The sequence below is a fragment of the Malaya genurostris genome, chromosome 2 (genome assembly GCF_030247185.1).
Source record: "Malaya genurostris strain Urasoe2022 chromosome 2, Malgen_1.1, whole genome shotgun sequence".
NCBI classification, from domain to species: domain Eukaryota; kingdom Metazoa; phylum Arthropoda; class Insecta; order Diptera; family Culicidae; genus Malaya; species Malaya genurostris.
This window is the reverse complement of record NC_080571.1, coordinates 118,718,685-118,743,804: the sequence shown is the minus strand read 5'-3', so window position 1 is coordinate 118,743,804 and position 25,120 is coordinate 118,718,685. Positions and strand designations below refer to the sequence as shown.

The window sequence follows — 25,120 nt, the reverse complement described above, 5'->3', positions numbered from 1 at the left end:
AGAAAAATTATCTAGAATTTGGCGAAGTTTACAGGAAAATAAGAGGAAGAAGGCAAATTTGGTTGAAAAGTTTTTCAACAATTTACCTATAGACTAACTATCTATCTATAGACTATCTATAGACTCTGAGTATGTGCACTTTGTTGGATTTCAAGTAGAATGCTTCCATGATCAAATAAAAGTACACAAACTCAGAATCTAGATGAATAATTGATATAATTTTTAATCAGTTTTCCCTTTAAGATTAATTTAATAATTCGTGATTATTTTTGTACATTTATTTCTAGGTGCATCCAGTCTACCACGCACTTTAAACCGCTTCCTAAGTACAGTAAAATGAAATGCCGAAAAGGGTAGGTAACCCGAAATTTTGATTTGCTAACTTACTAGTAAATAACAAATATATCAAAATCAGTGAATGTATTTGGCTGGATTTCGAACAATGTGTTAGCTTTTACCGGGATTCGACACATACACTCATCATCTAATGTCACTTGTCGATTTTACATCGCATTACGTCGCCATTGCTCTTGCACACTTGAATTTTTTTACTAAAAAGGTGTTTTTTTTCTATACACTCAATTTTCAATCACGAAAATAATGTGAACTGAATTGTTTGAAAATTGTTAAAATGCCATCGATTGTTATTAACTGTTATTCGAATCCGACTTCCGGTTCCAGAATTACTGGGTAATGAGACTTGAAATCATCTAACCGTCATATTCAAAACCTCTCAAAATTAACAAAATTTGTAAATTTTTTTTAGTGAACTTTATCAAACTGATTCTCAGTTTCTGGTTCCGGATTCACTGGTAACGATAAAAAAAAACATAATGGAAATTAGGATGATTTTTCATAGAGTCGTTAATTAGAGAGGCATCATTAAACAACTAAATGAATAAATACTGGTTCAAACATGCATTCTTCATGATGGACTCCCAGAATTTTCCAAACTCCAAGTATTCTTGAACTGTCTACAAACTGTCATCTGAGCAAAAATTGTAGATACGATTGTTCCGATTTGAAAGAAACTTTGTTCGACTCTGAAGTATGGAAAGCCATTAATTATGCATGGATAAAGGGACTGATTCAACTAACACAAATAGTATCTAGGAAGTTGTATGAAATCAATTAGTCATCAAACATTCTTATCAAAAATAAGAAATTTAGCAAAAAGGTTTCAGTTCGGGATGTGGCCCAAAAAGTGAACATTGCGAAGTCAAATGTTCTTCGTGCTAAAGAACGTTTGAATCTTCGAACCTATAAGAAGCAAAAACAACCAAATCGTAGTCCGAAACAAGAAGCATCGATCAGGCCGAGGGTTCGATAGCTGTACAATACGATTCTTGCTGGAAATTTGAACTACATAATCATGGACGACGAAACCTACGTGAAACTCGATTACAAATCCTCGCCGGAACCACAATATTATACGGTGCGAGAAGGAAAAGTGTTAAACCAGTCCGAGACATCGATTGAAGTCGAAAAATTTGTTAAGAAAGCTATGGTCTGGCAAGTAATTTGTAGCTGTGGTAAGATTTCGAAACTCTTCATCACCACTGCTTCAATGAACAGCGAAATATACATCGAGGAATGTTTACAAAAACGACTTCTACCCATGATTCGAAGCCACAAGGATCCTATTGTCTTCTGGCCAGATCTTACTTCTTGCCACTACTCGAAATCAACGGTAGAATGGTATACTACCAAAAATGTCACTTTCGTCTCAAAAGACATGAATCCACCAAATTGCCCACAACTTCGACCAATTGAGGAATTTTGGGCACATCTTAGGAAACATGTCTCGGCAGCCGAAACCATTCAACAGTTCGAAAAAGATTGGAAAAAAGTGTCAATACTTGTACGAAATTTAATGAGGATCGTTCGCAGGAAGTTTCGCCAGCTAGTCTACAATGGCTAAGTAGCAAATGTTGAGAATAATATTCTGTTGTTGTAGTCAAATATTATCAGTATATCGAATAAAATTTGAATATCTAACACTTGTGAATTATTTACAGCGAAATCAAAGTTCGTCCATATTTTCTGGGACAGTCTTTAACTTACCGTCAGAATGAATGTCGCTACGTCGCGTGTACTCTGACATGTTTGCTGGGATTCACGCGTACCACACGCTTAAAAATAGTTGCTCAAAAATGAGTACGATCCCACTCATCTACAGAAAAAGTGGAACAACTTCAATTTTAGTTACTAAAATTTGAGTTTTTCCACTGGAAACGATGTTTGGGTAAAATCTACTCATTTACTGAGTAATGCTTTATTTGTACATGAACCAAAAATTCGGTAATTAGCACTCAAATTTTGAACAAAATTTTCTTTCACATGTAAGCAAATTGGGTAAAAATTGCTCCTTTTCAATGCGTATGGTATTTAAATATTGAGTAATTGACACTCAATAGTTAAAATAACCCTACTGTGTTTATTTATTATTCCGTTTACAATTGATTTCTAGCTTCGAAACATAATATCAAGTGGCGGTCGCTTGGAATAGTGTAACAGCATTTAGAAGAATGAAACAATCGTTAGCAAGACATTTGATGGTAATGAACATTAATTGTGCTGTTCTGAATTTAGTTTCCAAAGCTCATAGTCAAGGACAGAAAGGAACTTTACATATCATGAACATATCATGCGAAAGGGTTTCCGGTAGCTTCAATTTTACAGTGAGTTTAGCATTTCGCATCTGGTTTAACGACCCGGGCGCTGAAGTTCACACGAAGATTCCCAGGAAAACCCAACAGCACGAGCACTTTCTCGTTTTCTAATTTCATTTCGAACCGAAGCAATTTATTGATCCGTTTGTAGTAAAGAAAACGATCTTGTCCGTATGTGTTTGCCCGTAGAGAAATCCGTAAAAATCCACTCATAATCGTCAACGCCAATTTTGTCACTGGTTTTTGCTCATGTTCGATTTTTCCAACCGACTCGTCCCATGGAACACTGCACTGATTTCTGTGTGGCAAAGTTTCACCAGAGCACATTTCGATCACAACAACGGTAACGAAATCTGTCCGAGCAAAGCCTTTTTGGATCAACTGGGCACTTGTCCGATGGCACATTGCCAAGGAACACTAATCTGTGGGCACGTCAAAGGAAATTAATGCAATCAATCATGCTTTCTTGTGGATGGCTGACAGACTGCAGATGCAAGAATTTGAGTTATGAGTCATTAGCGGATATGACATGAAAGCCGTTCCAGTAGGCCCAGTACTACAACATGTTGAAATGTGCATGCTCCGTACGTCAACCGGAGTTGATACACAAGCGAACGATCCAAATGGCACATTTTGCTACTTTGCCGAGGTGAATCCCTCCTGTGCGATAGGCCAAAGCCGCAACTGGTAATTAATCTTGCTGTTGTTGTTGCACATCGAAATCCTCGAGAGTTGATGTCAAATAACGACAAATGTAGTGCTAACCAGGTGCGCCAAATCTCATATGATTTTTGCAATTCCCGGTTCATAAAACGGTGAAGAAACATGAGATGTAAATTAATTATACAAATCGTTTTTGATCATATCTCCACTGCTTTTATAAACTAATTAATTAATTAGACATTTAAGAATAACGTTCGCTCGTACGCGAACCATGCAGAAAAAACCATATAAAACTACCACAGCTGAGAGCTGAACGATATTTAAATTTATAATTGGTTACACATACAGATAACATCGTGTAAAATTACTACTTTTGAAAACAACCTATTGGAACGTCAAAAATGACCATAACATAATATTACTGTTGATTTATCATTTGATTCGTGTATTACAATGTTTTGAATCATATGATGCGCAGATTAAGTCATTCTTGTACAGTTCCGTCATTAGACGAATTACTGTTCTTTTTTTTGCGTAGAGTGCTGATCTTATAAGAAAGTTGTTGTATGTTCTAGTCATGCAAAGATTCGAGGTTTTGCAGTAAAAATCTAGGAAAATCAAAGCGTACTATCATTCACTGCGTTGATGTAAACTAATTAAAAGCAAAGCTTCACATACATCTCAAATGTTTACGGCAACAAACGTCACAAATCATATAATTATCTCTTCATGAAAGTATTCTAGAATAAACGTATTTAGGGGTAGATTGGAAGTTTTGCAACTAACTCAATACTTTTTTCAGAGGTTACAAACTTTTTACGCAGGAATTGTAAAGAAACTGAAAGCCTGACAGTAACATGATATAACTATGAAATGTTGGTAGCTATAGATAAGTCTTATCTGCAAATACAAACAAAAAATAATTATGTCGTTCTTACATGTAATTGTCGATGTTTGTTTAATAGAAATGTTCTTGAGTTATGAGGATTTTTTTATAATAAAATTTTTATTCTGGCCTTTTTCCGTAAAAGCTTTACGTGGCCGATTGGCTTACATTTTTGTTACTTAACAATTTATTTTTTGCTAGTGGATCTCGTTGTCACCCTTTTTCTAGGGGGAGATGAGTTTCCATTTCCATCCGAGGGGTCACTTTGTCCGCGGCTTATCTCATCATCCATTGCACAGTGGGGAAAAATGAACCACAACCGCGACGATTTTTTGGAGGCATGATACAGCTGACCACAAAGCACTTTTTTGGTGTAAAATGGTCAGTAAAATCGATTCCATGTATTTAGAAGGACCGCACGAAACACTATCATGTTCATTTTACCCCAAGATCCCTTTTTATACTGCATTGTATTCAAGCTTAACTATACAACATGAAACCGAAGAACTTGCAGAAGAGCGAATAGAGTGTTTCCGATGTAAAAAAGTCTAACAAATCGATTGCATATAGTTTTATTGACAGCAGAAAACTCGTTGCACCGTTTTACCCCATTTCTTTTCTTGATATAATATTCAGTTGAAATATGATCTACAATCCTGAAGCAGATCCAATGCGATCTATCAATATTGGTTCATAATACATGCAAAACATCTGTGATCCAATTAAACACAATGGAAATGACAGTACTAGCCTGTTTAAACCGTTTTACCCCTAATTTATACCAAAAGTAGTATTTCTGGTTAAACTTTCTCTCGCATACCGAAAGCAGGCTGATTGCGGTCGATGAAAATCGATTGATATTACGAAGAAAGACCTGAAAATAGGATTAAATTAGGATCGAATGACAGCGAGACCTGAACCGAGAAACATTAGATCACAAGCACATCAGTCACTCGACTGAACCGCAGAGGTCATATCTATTCATTGAATAATTGATTAATATAAATCCATACAGCGGCATTTGGTAGCCGAGTGCAAATTACACTCGGAGCATATAAAATTCTGTGCAAGTGAAATATTGAGTCATTTGAAAAATTAAGTAGTTGCAGACCCTGTCAGCTTCGAACGAAATCAATCTTCAGTTCAGCAACGCCATCGCACGGCATCACATTCAACATATCATGTCAATTGTATGAGTGCGCAGCCCTGCTATTTTGGCGCGCACGAATTTCACATTTCTCTCCCCTGCTTCTATGTATGAGATTCGATGCGGACTCGCCTGGTGGCGACATGCTCGCAAAAAAGGATGTTGCCAATGATTTGTTCGGAAAATGTGAGAGCTGGATATCTTGTTAATATGATGTCTTTGATAGTTGTGAATTATATCGTTTGTAGAATTCTGTCACCTGTAAAATTCATAATTTTTTTCTGTGTAACTAACTAACTTTTAACACAAATACTCACTACAACTTGAAAAAAAACTACCAATATCATCAGAAAAATTAACTCACCTGCAAATAATAAGTATTTTTCAAACAAGAAGTCATTCCTGTTATTTTTATTGAGTAGAAAATAATCTTCAACACTAAAAGACAAAATTACTTTTCCTGATTGGCATATTTACCTTTTTTAAATGGACTGTTCATGACCTGATCATCACCTGAAAATAAAAAACATAATATATTCTTTTAAACATTAGTGAGCCAAGTTATACATATTTAAATCTAGACTATATATTTTACAAAGATGACACTAAATTTATTGCACTTTGCCATCAAGTTTTAGTTCCAGTCATTGTATAAAATTCATGAATTTTTAAACTTTTATGTCAAATTTAAGTAATTATGGTCGATTGCAAAACAATGGTTTATTCATTCATTGAATTATAATTATTTAATTACAGCAGAACTCAACTTAAGTTGCTACGATTTCGATTTCAAACACATTGTCAGTAAAGTGCATATAACCAGAGTGACGACAGCTGTTCGTTTGGAATGACAGCTTCTAGTTCCAAACGAGCAAACGACCTGTCAATTACAATGTGAAGCTAACGACACTACCAATATTTCGGATTAAAAGTTTTGAATTGTTGCCAACATTACAGATAAGAAGTCGTGGCACATTTTAAGTACGCAAGCTATGCGTTTTACAGGGAAGGAGAAACTAGTTTGATTCAAGATTTATTTTTGTATTTTTGAAAGCATTTCAGTTCTTCAAATAGTTGTAAATCAGAAACTGTAAATGATGCAAAATGGTAGAATAAATTCAAGTAGAAATAAGAAGAAATGAGGGCTGTAACCGTTCATCTTTCGCGCTCCGCTGTGCTGTTGAAAGATGATAATTTTTCAAGCTAACGGGTGTTTTTCCTATGAGGTTTGTTTTTGACAGTGTAAAATGACGTCTCTACTCAGTATTGTTTGACAACGCTTCCGAATCGTGGATATTTTTTTCAAAATCAGTGTTAAATTCAAACTGTTTATAGTGCGAAATTTTCTTCAGTGTTGAGCCGCATTTTTGGTTGAATATCCCACAAGTCTTCGCAAACCAACAGATTACCCAAAATTTGAAATCAACCCACTCAGGCAAAGCAAAGCGCTTTTCGCATGCATCATAGACCTTACGAAGAGCTAATATTATGTTAGAATTATTATGCAAGTGTATTTCCAAATTCAGGTATTACACAGATAAAAATATTAGGATACTAGGATCAGGAAATTAAACATAAAGTTACTTTACAATACTGTGCGTTTCAATATAACTTAATCGCAAAACTAAGCTTTGATTGAAAGATTCAGGGTCATATATTGAAAATTCAATGCAATCCAATTTAGTTTTGCATCGTTGATGGTTTTCAACCAAACTTTCGATTCAACCGATGTCTATTCTAAGTTTCTATAATTTTACATTTCATTATTTCTTTCTGTGTACATCAATATTATTATATGAATCGGTACTCCGGAATGATAAATAAGTAACCATTTACAATTGTTGTTTCCTGCTGGACGAGAGATACAATACTACTGAGACGTAAATTTACATGTGTCGTCATTTGAAAATATACTACAATGAAGGTGTCTGATTTACTGTACAAATATGACATTTTTGGTGCTAGTTTACGTCAGCTTCAGCAGATGTAGTAATATCTGCTGTAAATTATTTGCTGTTGAATATAAAGCTTACATTCCATCGAAGGAGGTGGAAATTGACGGTGTTGTCACTGAAGCAAGTCTGACAGCCGATGATTTACTTAAAAATGGAGTTGGTCGTTTTAAAAACTCCATGCTTGAGGGATTTAGGATACTCGAGTGCAAGCATTTGTACTCAGCATCTATTGCCGATAGAATTAAGTCTTATCATCCCTCAGATTCGTTTCGAGTAACATATGCCGGATCTGTGTTGCCTAGCCATTTGTTTATCGATAAAATTCGTCTTCTTGTTCTGCTTCTCGTACCGCATGTTATGAATTTCACGAACTGTTAAAAATTCGGACATACAGCTACTTATTGTCGTAACAAATTTAAATGTATTAGGTGTACAACTTTTCTTCCGCCGTTTTTTCCAAAATTTGAAGCTTTATTGTGAAAAAGTGCTTACAGATGTATTATTCAAAGTATTGTCCGTCGCTAGCGACAACTTTTTCCCATCTTTCCGGAAATTTTCGGTTCCCGGCTCGAAAAAAAGGAGTCCTTTTTTGACTCTATCCATGAAGCAATCCATTTTTCCAACTCTTCGAAAGATTGAAAATGTTGATCTTCCAGGCCGTATGCCATCGAACGGAATAGGTGGAAGTCAGAAGGGGCGACATCTGGGGAATACGGCGGGTGGGGCAAGACTTCCCATTTCAGCGTTTCCAGGTACTTTTTGACCATTTTTGCGACGTGAGGCCGAGCATTGTCGTGTTGGATGATGACTTTGCCATGTCGCTCTTGATACTGTGGCCGCTTTTCTTTTAGCGCGCGACTAAGGCGCATCATTTGCGTTCGGTAGCGATCTCCTGTGATGGTTTCATCGGTTTTAAGAGCTTGTAGTACATTGTTATTCATCTTTGAAGGTTTTTTTCTTTTCCACCATCATGTTTGTCTTCGACATCGAAATCACCATTTTTAAAACGTTGAAACCACTCCCGACGTTCTTTTACTCAGAGCAGCATCACCGTAAGTTTCTGAAAGCATTCGATGCGCTTCAGTTGCTTTTTTCTCGAATTGTAACAGAAAAGTCAAACTTCCCGCAAATGGCGAGAATTGGGCACATAAACAGACATTTTCGAGCGCGAATAATATGAAAACAAGAACAACTGTCACTGAAACGGCGATGACAATTCGTTAGGCACTGTACACACTCACTTTAAAGGCATTATCGTATTTTAACCAACCTCAGCCGGTACAGCCACCTATCGGTAAACGGCGGAAGCAAAGTTGTACACCTGATATAAAATGTCAATGGCCTCATAAGGATAATCTTTGCGATAAAGATATTGAAAAATGTGTTTATTGTGGGGGGAGTCCTCATGATCTTTCAGTATGCGCAGCATTTAAGTTGCGTAAATACAAAATTAAGCTTTCTTTAAAAGCACGGTCTAAGCGCACATAAGCAGAAATGCTTAAAACGATCATTGATCTCCCACATTTGGAAACCGAAAACGGTTTTTCAAATCTTGCGGAGCCAGAGGAATCTGACTCTGACGGAAATAGTGAAGATACCTCGTTTGTCACTCCTCAAGGGTCAGTTAAGAGAAGATTACCAAACCACAAATTACCAAAAAGGCACCTAAAATTACACCTTCAAAAAAGATCCTCGTGTTAAATCCAAAAAGCAGATTTTATGTGTGTACTACAACTCGATAATCAAATAAAAAATGTTTTATGTGTTATACATATGGTAAATTACATTGATACATTTCAAAATAAAAATTTTATTGTAAGAATAATAAAAACAATCTGTGAGCATTTTAAGTTTCATGATAAATAAACCTCTGTTTTTTCCGCTGCTTATCAGTTTGAACAGAATTTTTTCGTGAAAATAATGTGAAAAAAGATTGTTGATTCTCTCAAATCGTTTAAAAATTACATTCCTTGTTGAGAATCAGTCGAAATGGTTATAGACCAGAAAGCCACATAATTAGGGATTGAATCTAGTACATCTTATTTTATACATTTATGAAAATGTTTCTACTTATTAAAGTCATGCTCTCACATTCAACACTCTACAAGGGTAACAAGTCGATTTTTTTCCAAATTTCGTTTCATCGTTTTAATTTTCATCAATGTATTCCTCTTGAAAAGCAATACAATTTTATAACCATAACTACGAAAGAGCAACAGAGAGAAGATGAAAACTAATGAAACAGCGAAAAATGAATTTTTTGCGAGAAAGTATCGTCTTGAGATACTCGAGGACTCCGAAAAACATCCTTCTCTTTACCGTAGAGATGCTCTACTAATCACTCTTTTCGAAGACTAACACTCGGATAACTGTCCCATCCAATTCCACTTTCCCCACAGTTCACCAGCAGGACGCTTTCGGATTTCTTAACAGCAACATAAAGCAAAAAACAAAATTAAAAAATCCCAAAGGGTCCTTCTATAGATAAGCGTGAGAAGTGTTAGTGCCCGAGTTTTAATTTTTAAAAAGAGGTCAACCAGCAGTTTGGGCAGTAGTAGAGTATTTAGTCGGCTTGCGTGCAATATTGTTCTCAAGTTCAGCGGTACTTCATCTGTTGCGCTTTGGAGAGTGTTCCATGCACATGTTCCAGAGAAGCGTTGTTGGTAAAGCATCGGTGAAGGTTCGAGTCCTTCCTCTGAACGATAGCTTTCCGCAAAACTCTCATTTCACTGTTTCATTCATTTCATGTTGCTCGTTGATAGTGATGAGCAGAGCTAATAAAAGTCATTTTCATTGACTTAAAAATAGACGAAAATGACAAGAACTTACTGTCACTGTCAGCTTCGCTTGCAAACTATGAGAACGAAATCTATGTCCAGTCAATGACATAAGCGGGACAGTAGTTTCAAAATAGTGTTTCAATGTGGAACTCAAGAAAAATACACGTAGAAATGTGATCAGGTTTTGAACAATTACAGCTCAGTCAATTTTGTATCAATTATTAATATTATGTCACCATTTGATTGGAAATATTTCTACGTATTGATTTGAATGTTCATAGCCATGTATTTTCAATTGTATATCATTGAAATGTTGATTAATAGCTAGCAGTGTCCTTTATTGTCTGCAAAAAATCTCCGGCATACCGGATTTCCCTGCCATAGTCGACGGTTTTGAAGGAGTAAGCGATGTATCAAAGGGAAAGCATCGCTCTGATTGCTCAAAAAAATCGCAAAAGCGAAGCTGTTGGAAGCACGCGAAGCTATAAATATAAGCAAAATTATAGCTAACGTTTCAGTCCGACGTGTAGCATGCTAGAGGTAGGTTGTTGCTGCACAGCAAGGCAAAAAGTGTCATAAAACGATTTGAAGCTTCAATTGGTATGCTCTGATTTTGTGTCATGCAAGATTGGATGAAATCCCATAAGTCGTTTCGCCTGAGAAATTGACAACTACCCCAGGGTAAATTTTGAGTGCATGATTAATTTCTAATTTATATAAGATGAACTCGATTGATAATGAGAAATACTTTATCGCTTCAACCGAAATCGCAGAATGGTAGTAATGGTAGAGAAACGCTATAAAAATTACTGCTTGCATACAAAACTTGAACATAAGCTTGGCGAAGAGAAGCTTAAATATCGATATCCGTATCGCAAGCGTGTACAAACATATAATTGCATACATTTGGGCTATTGATGTAATTTTGTCGGCTACAAAACAAATACAAATCACGACAAATAGAGTCTATATTCTGGGTTCGCGTGTTCGGTGGTAGTTCCTAATAAAGATCAATCTAAGCAGACTCTCGTGCATTTGCGGACTCATAATTGTCGATCATTAGAAATTTTATTTGCCTTGATCTACATAAATGGCTCGAACAACCCCATGGGGCTGATCCTTGTAGTTTTTTCTTTCATTTGCCCTTTCAGTCATTTGCAGTTTTCAGTGAAAATCCCATAGTATGCAGTGTCGATATTCAACCAAAGCTGTGAGAATTGAAAACGACAGAAAAAGGTTTCACAATAAGTTTTAACTGTTGGTGCTCGAATTTGTAGTAGTTTTGGTTTCCAAAGAAGTTATGGGATGTAATTACTTCGATTTGCCATATTTTAGTAACTTTTTATTGCCAAGCGTCACAGATTTTCAATACATCCGATGAAAGAATGAGAATTGAAATTCTGTTGTTGCTACCTGAAGACGTTAGTTTGGTTTCGTCTTGTCACAGAGGAAAGAGTGACGTTGGCAATAATGTCTCTCTTCGCTTGTTCTGGTGTCGGTCATTTACGAATGAGACAGTAAAACATTGAAAATGAGACTGTTGGAATGGTTTCTTTCATAGAGAATGCGTGACAATTTTAAGCTCTGGTGATGAGGTTAAAATTGAATTCAAAGCTGATTCATGTCTTAGCACAAACCCCAATAAATAGTTGAAACGATTATTCCAACGGCGCTCTGACATTTCAACACCACTTAGCGATTGCTTCTTCATGCGATGCACATTTTCTTCCAGCATGCAAGGTAGGGGCTGAATCTGGCAAATATGGTGGATGCGGTAGAAATTCTAAATTCATTTCATTGAATTTAGCCTTTATCTAGAATCTTTACAATATCAGCAGAGCGTGATGCATTATCGTAATTTAAACGATTGCGCTTTAATTTAGCATACCAGTTAATAGTTGTTGATTTTATTGGAGCAGAGCCCGACTAATGCTGACCTCTTTGCTACCACAGATTTTATTTTCCTTTAAAAACAGTGTTTGATCCACGTACGATATACTTTTTTCTCCATTGTTTCTAATTTTCCAAAAGAAGCGTTACTGAAAGCACATCAACTAACACATCAGAAGGTTGTCTCTAATGAACGCTAGAGGGATGTTTAATAAGTGTCACTTTTAGCTTTTCCTCTTTGAAAATTACAACGATTACTGCGCTAGTTTATTTCTGCTGAACTCACTTATCGTATTAGGAACTTAAGCGAAATAGCACAAAACAACACATATATACGAGATATACACAAACTATCAAAATCGTGGATAGAACAATTTATAGAAAATCCTTATTCTTTTTATTTATTCATTGAACGGCCACGACGATTTTTAAGTACATGGACAAACAATTGATCAAAAAGTACGGCGCAAATCGTGACGAAACTAAAAGAAAATGTTCCTTCGAAACCGGAGGCTCGCAGCCTGATAATTGATTCCGACACGGTCAGTTACTGAACAGCATTTCAGTGCTTCTACTGTGGCTTCCTGCAAACGAACATCATAAGTGGTCGGTGGAAATAAAACTGGGATAAACGACTTGGCGATTATACAATTGATTTCAGAACAGGTTTATCCAATTGCCCATTATTTATCTGGCCGATGCGGCTTTCCACGCTAACTGGCTTTATTCCACACGGTTGCGCGCCGGCATGCAGAGTTCACTGGCGCGTCCCACTAAAACCGGCAGCATGAGCAAATCTAGGTAAAACGTTCCAGCGACCAATTCCCCTTTGAGACCCCGTGGAAGCCGACCACATACCAACATTGTAATTACAAAAACAATACCGACTGCGCACACAGATGGTCAAGAATCAAGAATACCCCGTCGCAACCGGTACGGTTCGCTTATTCCTTTATTTCGCTGCAAAGTACTTTCCATGTACACCCTGGGAGATAAGACATGGCTGTTCATACTTAATATATAGACCTAGCCGCTTGGCGGCACCAGAGCACATTGCTTACCCAATTTACCTAGACAGGTCCGAAACATTCCATGTTACTGTCGATGCTCCAAAGACCTGCATACGGTGACGGTCTTCTTCTATTCATATTGGTTTATATGGTGGAGTGAACCACGATTACTTGTACACCAAGAATGAAAGCGAAAGTTCAGGCTCACTGTGTGCTTGCTCACTACTTGCCGCGAGAACCCTTCATCGTAAATCGTCTTGTCCAAGCATGTTTTCGTATATTTGCGTCTATTATAGTTTTTATCGGTCAGTGGTTACAACATTGCAGGGCAAAATCGTAGGCCAAACAACCACCCGGTCCCAGGCGTCCACATGGAACGCGGGTTTTGTTTTCGCTCATTCCATTTCGCGAGCTCTGCTCATGGAACCAGTTAACGAAAACCGTTAGCTCGGATGTGTCCGTCGTGCAATAATCTCCGCCCGATCATTGAATATCTATTACGGGAGGTATCCTGTCTCTCTTCCTCTCTCTATCTCTGCGGTGCAGCGTAACTGCTAGGTTGTAGCCCGGCGAAACGGTGCATACTCATTCAACGGCCTGTTCAATTGGATGGAACCGCTAATCAGGAAGCTTGGTGTGATGTAATGCATAAATTTTTTGATTCTGACAGAATTACTGACATACTTTCTAATATATTCTAAGGGCTAGAAACAAAATTTAACCTTCCACCAGAATTAATCTTTGGTTATTCGTTCAAAGGAAACAAGAAACGTGTAATAGAAATTTACCATTCCTGATTTTCGATAGTGAGACGGAATTATTTACATCTGCTTTAACCTTAGTGGGTGAGTTTTGCCTAGGATAACAGCGACTCCTCTCGGTACAGCCGAAGAAGTGATAATGGATGCTTCTAGACGCAAAAATAATATTCTATAATCAAATAAAGTTTATTTTATCTCTTTATGAAGACTCAAGATAGAGTGGAACTATAAACGGAATAATCTATGCACTTTCTGAAAGTAATATATATTATTAAAACATGTGTTGTTTCTTTAGTGCACACTTTTTAAACGATAACAAAACTTCAACCTAATTTCTTTATTTACTTATACTTCTTTCTGTAAAATTTTCGAACTTCCTGTGGTTTTACACAGTGTACTCAGATACGCCTGAGGTGATGATTTTCCATCTTCTCGTGAAATCACCGGTGTTGCTTTTTGCTTTATTGCCGTGTTGGCGGTTCAATGCATACGGCGCTGGTCTTACAAGCTAGTTGTCATATGTTCGAGTCCCGACCTGGAAGGATTCATAGTGTCAGTAGGATCGTAGTACTAGCCATGCAATTATTCTGTACGCTAAGAATCGGCAGCGAAGTCTGTTGAAACAGAAAGGCCAAATTCAACAAAAGGAATGTTTCGAAAAGTCAAGACTTTGCTTTTTAGTTTCGAAAAGTTTCCGCCTAAACAGAGCCCAGTATTTCTCTATTGGTTGAAGTTCTGAACAGATTGGTGGATTGACTATTTGGCACGTGTTCGACATCTTATACCATTAGAACGGATTTCGCATAGTGACAAGAGGCCAAATCATTCCAATACAGAGCTGGAGAGTCGTGGCCTCTGATACGCGTACTTTTAGATTTTCAACCCCAACTACACATGGTCTGCTAAATCAAACAACAGCTTCTTGGAGAATCAGCTATCTTTAGTATGCCAGACGGCAGTCCAGTGAAAAAGGTTTCTTGAATTTGATCCATCCGGTTGAGACAAGTAGAAGAGGAGCGCTGCGAGCAGGGTGAATCGATTAAGTGGTGGGCGATCTACAAAGTATCCATGTATTCAGTGGCTGGCGACGAGCAGCCATAGACCGAGTTAGATATATACATATGATTGATACAGCGAAGGACACCCAATTAATATAGCTGTTAGGTATGGTAAGAAAGCAAATCAAACATTACTTCGGAAATTTGTCCCGAAATACTCGAAAATGTTTTTTGGAATTGCTCGGCATCGACGTTTATTCGCATTACGGTGTAAATAGTATAGTACAGTATAGTACAAAAAAATGTTTGCATAAAATTGGTGAAAAGCTCCTTAGCACTCATTTGGGGGTTTGGAATCTCTTGGGTTCCGGTTTGTGCTAAAGTGCACATGACTAGTTTGAATCATTTACGTTTCGCATTCAGCTCATCAGTGCATTAGCAGATTATGTTTTTTTTAATAACTATTTTTTGGAATATGAGTTTAAATTAAATTATTAATATTTAAATTGGGTGTTCAGTCACAAGTGGTGACTTTTCAGCCCTATTATATATATATATATATATATATATATATATATATATATATATATATATATATATATATATATATATATATATATATATATATATATATATATATATATATATATATATATATATATATATATATATATATATATATATATATATATATATATATATATATATATATATATATATATGATTTGGTTGTTACCATGAGGACATCATATGCTTCCGCAATTCTGAGATTTTTGTGTACGGAAAATTTTAAACCTACTTGTATTGTGTAATGGGGAAAAGGAACTTATATACTAACTTACCAACTAATACAGAGAGCGAATCGATTCAATTGAAGATTGCATCGATTTTTGTCGGTAGCAGATTATGTTGATCTACTAATGCCACCTCGCGGACCAACATAATCCGCTAAGCAGACGTAAAGTAATTGCTATTTGCAACGCACTTATTTTACACTAAAAGTGCTATGTCTATTCTGACGTGCCGAAAGTGCCGAAGGTGGACTACACAAATAGCACACGCTCATGAGTCTGGTTTGAAAAGCACAGCACATGAGCTTAATACGCACATACTGCATGTATAGGTCATCTCGTGTGCTGAGCTCGGACATCACTGCTTATCTGTAGTTTTAGTTTCTTCGCAAGATCACGTGCCGACAAATTTAGATTTTGAACAAAATTAAAAGTCACAGAAACCTTTATATCCTTTGTATCCTGGACAAAGCAGAGAAGTTATATTAAAGTTAGGAAAAAACCCTACACACGTTGATAATAACATCTCTGATAGCTTTGCACCAAAAGTTTCGGACAACCGAAACATTTCCCTTTTGTACATGTAGGTATGACCAATATTCTGTCCACCAAAAAGTTTAACGATGCTTTTACAATCTTTTCGAATTTAAATATAATTTTCTTATCGAAAAGTTTCCCTGCATTATTTTGTGTATAGTCAACGTTTTAAAATACAATCCTTTATCTTCATCAAGTAAAGTGCAACATATTAAAGGGCAAAACCATTCAAATAATTTTTTTCTTGTAACTTCTGAAAGAAATGACTGTTAGGTCAAATAGCCATTGCTAAATGGCTTCATGCCAAACGGCATTATGCCAAACGGTATTATGCCAAACGACCTAATCAAAACGAGGTAGCTCCGGACTTAACAAGCTAGAATTATAAATTTTTGATTAGGTAATCGGATGACAACTTTTGTACATAAATGTTGAATGGAAAAAAATATCAACAAACTGTAACTTGACACAAACGTAAATTTCTCTGTTTCAATGAGACTGATTTGCAAATCAAATATTCGTTACTGAGAACAGCAGTTATAATGCAAGTTGCTAAGGCTTCAATTTATTCGTTTCATATAAGTTACTGTCATTGTAGAGTAAAAACGTGTGCTACTTGAGACTTCTGGAAGCGGTAATTGAAAAACAAAGGAGTCTCAATAAGTCACCAAGACCTACGAACCGAAACAATTTGGTGCATTTAGATCTATCCCCTCTGATGTTGTGTGCCAAATGGGTATTTCTAGTCGACTCAAATCTTCGGAATCCGAAGTCGGATTTTAATCAAATACAATAGCATACTAAAATATTATACTACTTGCTTTGGCAGTCAAAAAAAACTTCCGTTGTGTAACATTTTGCCAAATGCACGCATGTTTGACGCATTTTTTTAAATCACCCCCTCCCTCTAAAGCGTGAATTTATTTAATTTTGATAAAAACGGTTCACAGATTACATCGAGCAGAAAATTAACTTTTTCATACCATCCTGTCGAAAAATAAATAATTAAAAAAGATAATAATGGATATAAAGTGAATTAAATTACAAGGATTGTATAATTAATGCCATAAATAACACATGGATCAATAAGTCCCGAGACTAAAGCAGTGATGGCGCTCGTAGTAAACCAGTAACCACGTCTTTCTAGAGTACTAACCTTTGCTTGAAACGGGTCAAAATTTTAAGTCGATCCGACCAGAAACAGCTGAGTTATCGAGGTTGGAGTAAAGTCGTTTTGTAGTTCTGAAAAAACCGAGTTTCGTGTTTTGATAAAACATTTTTTTTAATGGGTAAAAACACCGTGCAAGCGAAACAATGGATTGAAAAATGTTATCCGGACTCTTGTCCATCAAAAGCAACGATTTGTCGGTGGTTCGCCGAGTTTAAACGTGGTCGTACCGACACAAATGACGCAGAACGCTCGGGTAGACCTGTGGAAGCCGTTACACCGGAAAATGTGAGTGAAGTGACAAAAATTATAATGAAAGATCGTAAAGTGAAGCTCCGTGAGATTGCTGAGATGACACAGATATCATATGGAAGTGTATTTACTATCCTTCATGGAAAATTGAGCATGAAAAAAGTTTTTTCCAAGTGGGTGCCGCGATTGCTTTCGATGGAACAAAAACAGCAACGAGTCGATGATTCAGGTGCAGTTTATATTGAACGAATTGGGCTTTGATCTGCTTCCCCACCCCCCATACTTGCCAGACTTAGCCCCCAGTGACTACTGGCTCTTTGCTGATCTTAAAAAAATGCTCAAGGGAAAAAGATTTGGCTCAAATGAGGAGGTCATCGCTGAAACTGAAGCTTATTTTGAAGCGAAAGATAATTTTTTTTTATAAACATGGTATTGAAAAATTGGAAAAACGTTTGAACCATTGTATCACCCTAAAAGGTGATGTTGATGAGTAAAAAAAATTTTGCAAAAAAAATGTTGTTTCCATTGTTAGTCTCGGGACTTATTGATCCATGTGTTATAATACGGGAGAGTGTTCACTTACCGACACCTTTTTATTTTAAGCTTATAACTTCTGACTAAGTGCACACTATTCGAACATATATACATCAATGGAAAGCTTAAGTCCCTAGCAAACAAATGATTAAGAAACACAGTTGATTCATTCGATTGAAAAAAATGTATTATCAATTTAGTGAAGTGATAAGTTTTGGTCATTTCCAAAAATGTGTTCGGTTACCGGCACCCCAAGAAATTTCGCTAAAAATGGAAAAATATAAGTAAAGACTGCAATTATTCAAAGAAAAAACGGAATTCATTCTTTTCGGAGGAGTTTTGGACAAAAGCCTTTATTGTCTGATGGTGGCTTCGTCTTGGCTCTCTTGGCCGATGATTTAGATAGTGGCGCCATTTGTGTTGATTCGGCCGGTCTTCCACCGGCTTCGTGGGATTGAATACGTTATTGCAGTCGAATTCATTGGCTTCTTATCAACTAAGCACCGCACTGGCTTCTTATCCACTAAGCCAGCGCATTAAAATTCATTTTGCTTGACTTGGACGATTTGTTGAGAGTCCCCATGGCTAACAGAACAAGAGAACAAAACTTTTTACTTATATGGCAGATGTGTTGAATATATGGCATAGGGAAAGTTGGCATCACTGGGAGTGCGATGCGGTGTATTGGTGCTGCTCTCCAAAAAATATAATTTCAATGTGTTGTTTGATACGTATAGCTAAAAATTTGGTTGAAATAGTTATTTTGAGTGATAGTGCAGGTGTGGCAAATGTGTGTTTAGTAGTGAGAGTGCTATTTATTGAATAATATTGATCCGCGATACTAAAGATGCTCAAGCGGCGGAAACCGAGAATTTACCGCCCCAAATTTCAACGATGTCAACCTGTTAACCGATCGAAGCGCCTCCTGCATGTCATTGTCGGTGTTGTCGAATTTCTATGGAATGTCTGAAAGTTTTCTAGTCGATCGCGTCATTCAGACTGAAGGTCTAGGGTTGGTTTGCAGCGGACCCATTCGCGAGTGATTTTATTTTATTCTTTCAGTGGTCGTGTTTCATCTCGCGTTGCTGACAGCAGGGCGAGCAGGAGAAAAGGGATACTGGTGAGATCGTTCCTTGGAGATATTTTATATTTTTCTTACTTATTATATTTCTCCTGAGTATCGAAAATCAGGTTTTGTTGAGATCATATTGTTTACCAAAACATATCCGGATCTCTTTCCCTCCCTACTAACAAATCTCCTATCCCGTGATGCTCGTGGAGATACAGTGGTACCCGCGGTCTCTAGAAACAACGAGTATCGGACTAACATTCCTTCGTTTCCCTCAGTAGCACAGCCTTTGGTCGTAGCCAGCGTCGTTATAGATCATTTAATAAAAAGTTAGGAGTGAGTGGGTATGCACAGTGAAAATGATTTACTTTTCCCAAGCTTCATTTTCTTGGTTCATTGTACATTTCCAATCACGAAGTGCAATTACGGGCAATCTACTTCAGTTCAGCTCAGATGTGTTGAATATATGGCATATCACTGACAATTTTTCACGATTTATCGAAAAAAATGGGATGCCGGTATCCGAACTCGGTAGACATTTTGAAAATGATGAAAACAAACTTTGCGAAAATTTTGACAGCATGCGGTATTAAATCACGATGTAAATCGATTTCTCCTCATAAATTTTCGATCCACTTACCTTTCCGATTGATGTTCCTCAATTTATGATACTATAAAGAAGTCAAAAAAACTTTTGTATTGATTTTCACGTAATTCAAATTTGTTTTTAGCGCAGCAAAAAGTACAAGCGTCTGTTTGCTTTGTTATTCGGCACAAAAAGAACGTGCTACTATTACACACACATGACATTTATCGGAATGACGCATCTGCTTGTTAAAAGTGACGGTGAGGTGCCAGCAACCGAACCCCTTACCCTACTTCTACAAGAAAATTGGCGAAAATGCATAGTAAAGTTCAAGGGTGTTTCAAAACAAAATTTCAGAATTTTTCGGTAGCTGGTTCCATAAACCAAAAGAGATATAAAAAAACCCGCTTTGTTCCCCTTTTCCCTGTAAATATCAACTTCTGATGTTATTTTGGCAATGCTTTATTATACTGTGATGAACGGAGTCTGTTAGCAACGGAACTTATGCAGATTGCACTAAACGACAGAAAGCACTATTCACATAACATAAGTAAATTGAACCCATGTTAACATTATTTAACTGTTAGCTAGTAAGGATTGCAGATGAATATATAAGTTATATAAGCTGAACCGCATTGCAATAGACAAAATCAACATACATAACCTATCACAATTCAAAGCTGCTCCCGAATGTGGTGTCCCACATTTGTTTGGCTTAGCAAATTGACCGTTATATAATCATTACGCGTCATCTAGTAGGAAGGTGCAGTACGGCTTGCTTCTGATCTTGAATCATACACCCCAGAAGGAGTTCCCGGCAATTCCACAGCACCTTACATACAGCATTAAACACATTCGCTTATGCTGGTTCGATGTGTTGAATTGTTCATAAATGGAAAGCGCCACAATCGTACTGGTGCAAGTTATAAACTCCCCGCGGCTGTAAATCTTTTCAGAGCAATCATAATTGTAATACAATAGCTATAGCTAAGACCCACCATAGTTCACTTATCTCCGTATGCTGATGGAATTATGGCTCTCTACGTATGTCGGTATGTATGCTGAAACGTTGTAGGAGGCTCCAGGGCAGGGAACCTTCCGCTCCTTATGCCTTATGGATTACCGGACAGACCAAACCAAACCAAACAGTAACACCAGTGAGCTGAAACAATTGAATTTAAATGTATCCCCCGAAATGGCATGAGGCTAGGAAACGAGGAGACTAGCACGCTAACCACTTTGCCCGGCTTGAATGCAGCTGCACTTACCTATATATTATAGCACAAAACCGTGGCGTAGTCGCAGCCAAATCAAACAGCCCGAGAAGGAGTGGAGAATCCAAGATGATAATGATCATTATTGCTGGTGGTTAGATAAAACGGTGCACGAATTCAGTTGAATTTGATCGTTGCAGCACCACCAATCGTAAGTGGCACCAGATTTTCGCAGACACGTACACGGAGATCTATACGAACTCGCGATTTGTGAATGAATTCTTTTCAGTTTCTTCACAACTGATGCAGGCCCTCACACTGGGTTTTCGTAAAGAAAGTCTCGCCACCATTATCATCGTAGCCATCATCATCAGCAATATCAGCATCACAGCTGATTGCCAATTTCTGCCCGTAGTCGTTCCAGCAGAGATATCGGAGGTCTTTCTCCAGTAGTCACTGTTAGCCCGCATACCAATCGTTGGTTGTTTAGATTTGTATGGTAGGAAAATAAGAGATAGCCGCCAAGTAGGAGAAATTATGGCTGCCAGTCGCACTCAAAACGTGATAAATGAATTAAACCTAATAAAGGTATTTTGTCTGAGTTTTAGAAGCGTAAGTGTATGATTACGTGTAACTAGCGTGCCATTTTTCACTACTGTTTGGTAATTGATAGATTTAGCGACCGGTACGAACAGAAAATGATGTCAGACCGTAGCATCTAGTGCGCTATCTGAAATGGCATTCAATTTCTCCTTCTGTTAGGTTTAAAACAATCGAGAGGTGTTTGGGCTTTAATAATTAGTAATTATACTTGTATTCTTTGAAAATTTGTTATTGATTAGTGCTTGTCGTTTGGATTGGATATTTTATATGTAGAAAGTGTGTGCAAAATTTGAAAATATTTGGTGAAGTATAGTTTGCAAATGACGATGGGCACAGACTTGTAAAACGTGCTGCCTAGAAAAACGTATTTGAAGTTTATTGTCTAAAATCGAAGAAAATATATGACTGCATTTTACAGAACTTTTATTTCATCATAACATTTTGAATTAGCTAGAATTCGGTAATAATCAAACGAATATTTCGGAAATTGTGATTTTTACTCAAATTTCTGTTAAAGATCGATTCACCGTGGCGGTAGATATACTATTTTCACTCAACTGTTTGAAAACTCTAATCTTTCTAATCAAATTCGATAATACTCATGGTTTGAACAAAATTCGCTCAAACCGATACTAGAATTTAAATATAAAGCTCATGAGTTACGTTAAATGAGCGTATGATAACTTTTTTGATTCCAATCATCAATCACTTTGACATCCAGGTATGTCAACTTGCGTCGCTCAATTTATAATATTCGAATTTTCAAAATATCGAACAATCAATCTTCTATTGAGTTTATCGAAAGTTCGCACAGATGCTGATCAAACTTTTGAATTCGATTAAGTGTATGGCGCTAGTGATCTGCAAGCTTTTGTTTAAATTTCTAAATTGTTGATGTGTTTGTAGGTTATTAGGATTAGAAGTTTCTATTACACCCCTAACATTATCAACAATGGATCCTCCCGGTAAATTCACAGTGAATAATGTAGTAGCGGTTGGAGATGGACCATATATTCCATCTCGGCATAGTGAGAGGCATGATTGATACGTAGAGTCCTCCCATACAAACACTATCTTTATTCCTCTGCTAATCCCATCATTACACCAGATTTTGACCTGCTATCGTGAACTATAAATCAGCCAGATCATCATCCGCGCATCCATTCCAGTTTTTTCACACACCTAACACCACCGAAATCTCGGCTACGCTCCATTGTGTGGTCAAAACAACCCAATCGACAGATGGTGCCATGAATTCGATCGACCTCTCATGCCAACGATTTCATTTCTCCCCAAACCCATATTCGATTCAACCATAAGAAATGTTAATTAAATAAACTTTAACTGAACGCCAACGGAAGCAGGAGTAAAGATGAGAGAAAAAAAAACTTCGTGTGGTTAGCTTTGAACGATAAAAAGCGCGCGATTTCTGTAGACAATCAGGCCAACAAATGGTATAAATTGATTTATTTTCCTGTCATAAATATAAATAATATGTGTATGAATCAATTTATATCCATATTCGTTAATTTATCTTTCAGGGCTAATGTTCATTTTACAATTAAATCTGTATATTTACTTTAGTTCTTAAGAAACAGAAACAACAAATCGTGAATGTATTACAATGAAATAAAATATTCAAAGCACGACTTTCACGCATTAGTAATAAAAGTTAAATTGAAATCTGATTAAAAATTTAACGGGTTGCTATCATCAAAATTGACTCATCTTAGAAAAACGCTACTTAGGTTTGCCAACCTTATTGAAACATTTTATCCGAGTTAGTTTACTTCATGTTTTGTCGTATAAATTACATTGATCACGTAAATACATAACAACCGTAGATTAAAACATTCTTTTGAAATGTAATCAGCGTACTGACCTTTCTATCGATCTATTCGAAATCGTACCAGGGCTATTGAATGAAATTTTCCGTTTTCCTCGATGGCGAAAACACTAAACTTTCTGGGAAATATGATTTTTTTATGTTAAAGTATTGACTTTGTATTCAAAACATTTCGCCCATCTTACAGGTAAATTTTAGGTAAATCCACGAACAACTTTTTTTCCTTCGTGGCGAACCATTCGACGAATCATTTTCGACTGTTTCGAAAATGCCAAAACGCAACTCTGTAAATGCGAGTCCGATCGAAGTAAACAAATTGTAGTCGGACGGGCGAGGTTTAGAATGTAAAGTGTATGCGATGGTATTTCTCAATAAAGCTCTTTAAATTTTAATTTTTGCAATTACTTAGTGGAAATATATATTGGAGAAGCAAATTGAATGATGAACTCACAGAGCTGGATATTGCAGAAGCCAAATGAATGCTAAACTCACAAAAAGATGATTTAGTTAACGCTGATGATAGCCAGGTAGCGATTGGCACAGTATAGAAGGTAAAAAGCGATTATAAATACACTCTCTTACCCAGGACTTGAGCGGATTTAAATGAAAAGACTAGTGTTTGTCGTCTGATGAACAGAAAAGATGTTTGGATATATGGTACCGGTCGTGAGGCGGCTAGGATTTAAACCGTTGTTCAATAAACGCCTACCAACCCAGTTTTGCGGTAGAACTGTGTCTACCACAGCTCAGGGTGGCGAAAATGGTAAACGCGTATGCATGGATTGTATAAGAACGCAGGTTCGAGTCCTTCAGTAATGAATTCTTCACATCCTTGCTCTCCCTTGATTACTATCATTCTATCATTTTCATTTCCTGTTTCTACCAAATGATCTCTGGTTAGCTGAATGTCACAAAAAGAAAAAAATGGACTATTATGCGTTATTCGTTTCGAGAACAAACTATGAAACAAAATTATAACTGAGGTTGTTACGCTGTTAACAATTAGTTATAACTAATTAAGTTGCAATATTAGTCTCGTTTAAGGTTGAAATTACAGAAATTATAAATATATTTTGATTCACTATTATATCTAGATTTGGTATAAGTTTTAATTATATCTAGATTTGGTATAAATTCTTATTATATCTAGATTTGGTATAAATTTTGTAGCACCTTCCAGGTGAAAGCTAAAAAGTACAAAAGGTAAAACGGAGTATTTTCTAACGGGAGAATTACTCATTGGTATGACTGCTATCTGAACTGCGTACTGACTGTTCACAGATGTACCTAGTTTTTGCTCAATTAGATTGATTGGTGCAGTGTGTTTCTCATGCAGGATACTTTAATTGACAAAAGCTATTTCCTCATATAGAAAAAGTTGGAGATTACCAATTTGAGATTTCATTCAGATTGTTTCGGTTATTAGTTCACAAAACTGGGACGCAACACTTACGTCCCATATTGGACAGAATTTTTGAAACAAAGGAAGGATTCTTAGTGCCAGTAGGATCCATAGTACTAGCCATGCAATGATTCTGTACACTAAGAATCGGCTACGAAGTCTGTTGAAACAGAAAGGCCGAATTCCACAAAAGAAATGTAATGCCAAGACTTTGCTTTGTCGAAACAAAAAGTATCATCAATAATACAATCGAACTTTATCATTGATAACTTTCTGAAAAAAATGCGGAGAAAACGCGATTTGTCGGTTACGTCAGTTATACGATTATATCTTCGGAACTGGAAGTATCTGCAATT

At 36.7% G+C, this 25,120-nt stretch overlaps 1 protein-coding gene across 5 annotated transcripts in view; it reads right to left on the bottom strand.

Moving 5' to 3' along the window:
- Positions 1-25,120, bottom strand: part of LOC131431618 (serine proteinase stubble) — a 409,964-nt gene that overhangs the window by 331,752 nt on the left and 53,092 nt on the right. For 4 of the 5 annotated variants that reach the window (XR_009229703.1, XM_058597443.1, XM_058597444.1 and 1 more), the window contains exon 3: positions 5,846-5,881. The exons of the other annotated variant lie outside the window; for it this stretch is intronic. The gene's annotated coding sequence lies outside the window, so the exon portion shown is untranslated. The remainder of the gene's footprint in view (positions 1-5,845; positions 5,882-25,120) is intronic. 5 annotated transcript variants of the gene reach the window in all.